Source organism: Nanorana parkeri, unplaced genomic scaffold (genome assembly GCF_000935625.1).
Source record: "Nanorana parkeri isolate BGI_ZX_2015 unplaced genomic scaffold, ASM93562v1 scaffold583, whole genome shotgun sequence".
NCBI lineage: Eukaryota > Metazoa > Chordata > Amphibia > Anura > Dicroglossidae > Nanorana > Nanorana parkeri.
This window is the reverse complement of record NW_017306851.1, coordinates 978,975-981,785: the sequence shown is the minus strand read 5'-3', so window position 1 is coordinate 981,785 and position 2,811 is coordinate 978,975. Positions and strand designations below refer to the sequence as shown.

Here is a 2,811-nt window from a genome sequence, read left to right as displayed (position 1 = left end):
TTACAAATACTTTCAGGTTTATTGTTGTTTTATGATATCTGGGAGCATGTGATCCTGGGCTGCACAGTGCTCTGTGTATGGTGAGGGGTGACGGGTGAGGGGTTGGCCATTGGAGATACCTAGACTGAGTCGGAGCGATGCTGGGAAAATGGAAGGAACAACCCCCATTGTGGAGGCGTCCATTGTTTCCAGAACAGCTGGGAGTGCTGCTCGGCGGAAAGGATCAATCACTTCCCTCTCAGCCCAGGTCCCTGTGATGTTTGGAGGGATTGGTGAATGAAGAGGACATTTGCATAAGGCAAATTAGCACCAATCCCGCTATTGCTGCCTTCAGGGGCAGATGGGATCCTGAAAAGAGGTGTCTGTGGCCTTTAACCTGTAACCTCTGACCCCGCACAGATTATGGGTTACACATTGCAGCACAGACCCTGGGAATTCCCATGCAGGGAAACTTAAGAGGGTCTCACACCACCTGCAGGTGGGCGGAGACTAATCACCCCTAGGGCTAATTATACTGTATATACCCCCAATTTCCATTCCAGGAGTGAGTGCATGACATTACAGTGAGCGGAAAATAATGTCCTAGGGGGCAGATGGAAGGAGAGAGGGGGGGGGGGGGGCAAGAGTTATAGATAGATAGATAGATAGATAGATAGATAATTGATTGATAGATAATTGATCGATAGATAGATAGATAGATAGATAGATAGATAGATAGATAGATAGATAGAGAGATTGATAGATAGATAGATAGATAGATAGATAGATAGAGATAGAGAGATAAATAGATAGATAGATAGATAGATAGATAGATAGATAGATAGATAGATAGATAGATAGATAATTGATTGATAGATAATTGATCGATAGATAGATAGATAGATTGATAGATAGATAGATAGATAGATAAGAGAGAGAGAGAGAGATAATTGATTGATAGATAAATAGATAGATAGATAGATAGATAGATAGATAGATAGATAGATAGATAGATAGATGGAGAGATTGATAGATAGATAGATAGATAGATAGATAGATAGATAGATAGATATATAGATAGATAGATAGATAGATAGATGAGAGAGAGAGAGAGAGAGAGAGAGAGAGAGAGAGAGAGAGAGAGAGAATACAATTGTCAGGGTGGAGCAGAGGGATGATAATTTGTATATGATCTGTTTTGTCAGATTTGGGAGATGAAGAATTGATACATTGTTGCACTCAGAGATATATCAGCTCTGGGGGGGGCGTTACTTGGATGGGAGTTCTTCCATCCATAGAAGGGGACCTCTCTGGGCCGGGCTGGGCTGGTATTGGCTGTGACACTGGGAATTGTTTGCACCATGTAGCCCCAGAACAATCAGATATAATAGAAGTTGGGCAATCTGCTGTACACCTGCCTGCTCCCTCCTCCCCGCTGCTGTCCACTTTGTCAGCCTGGCCCCCCCCTCCTCCCAGCCAGCCTCCTCCATCCATTGTTCCTGGTGCAGATGGAGCTCCAGGCAGCAGCCAATCACAGCTCACTGATCAGCTGACCAGCTCTGGACTTACCCCAGGGGCAGGAGGCAGGCAAGCTCAGTCTGGAAGAGGAGGGAGAGGGGTGAGGTTACATGGGGGGAGAAATCAGGAAAGGGATTGTGGGTGCTGTGACACACAGGGACATGTAGCACTGCTGGAGGGACACAACAAAAAGAGGTAAGCCAGTGCAGCTTGTGTGAATGTGTGACTCCTACTGTATACACTGTGCATGCTCCCTGCAATGGCTCCGGCGTGTGCAGTCGCACAGTACAACCTCTGTCCTTGTGTGTGCTATAAAAAGCTTGTGTATGTGTTTCATTATATATAATACATTGTTGAATCTTGTTTAGCTTTTTTTGTGTTGTGTGTGTGTGTGTGATTGTGTGTACAGTATAACATTCACAATACAATGTGTGTCTTTGTGTGTGCAATTCAAAGTGTGTGTTTTGTACACAGAGCATGTTGTGTTGTCTTATATATACCCTGGGAAGTGTGTATGTGTTTCAGGATATATAATACATTATTACATGGTGTGTTGTTTTATTTGTGTTGTGTGTGATTTGTGTAGTATAACATTCAGAAGACAATGTGTGTCTTTGTGTGTGCAATGTAAAGTGTGTGTTTGTACACAGAGCATGTTGTTCTGTCTTGTATATACCTTCTGAAGTGTGTGTGTGTTTTGCTTTAATTGTGTTGTGCTTGTGTGTACAGTAGAACATTCACAGTACAATGTGTGTCTTTGTGTGTGCAATTAAAAGCGTGTGTTTGTATACAGTGGTTGTGTTGCCTTGTATATACCCTGCACAGTGTGTAAGTGAACCCAAGTCCTTGTGTGTACAATGTAAAGTGCATATGTGCGTTTCTTTCTTTATCTCTATATAGGATGTATAGATGTTTTTTATGTTCCTTGCAAAGTGTGTTTGTGTGTACAGTATAACATCCACAATACAATGTGTGTCTTTGTGTGTGCATTGCAAAGTGTGTCTGTACACAGTGCATGTTGTGTTGCCTTGTGTATATACCCTGAGAAGTGTGCATGTGTTTCAGCATATAGAATACATTGTTTCATCGTGTGTTGCTTTATGTGTCTGCTTGTGTGTACATTATAACATTCACAGTACAATGTGTGTCTTTGTGTGTGCAATGTAAAGTGTGTGAGTGAACCCAAGTCCTTGTGTGTACAATGTAAAGTGCATATGTGTGTTTTTTTTTTCTCTTTCTCTATATAGGATGTATAGATGTTTTTTTCTGTTCCTTGCAGTGTGTGTGTGTGTGTGTGTGTGTGTGTGTGTGTTG

General features: G+C 42.2%; 1 protein-coding gene across 1 annotated transcript in view; it reads left to right on the top strand.

The window, feature by feature from the left end:
* Positions 1-1,591: 1,591 nt before the first annotated feature.
* Positions 1,592-2,811, top strand: part of LRRN1 (leucine rich repeat neuronal 1) — a 16,909-nt gene continuing 15,689 nt past the window's right edge. Inside the window, exon 1 of the mRNA XM_018562550.1 lies at positions 1,592-1,692. The gene's annotated coding sequence lies outside the window, so the exon portion shown is untranslated. The remainder of the gene's footprint in view (positions 1,693-2,811) is intronic.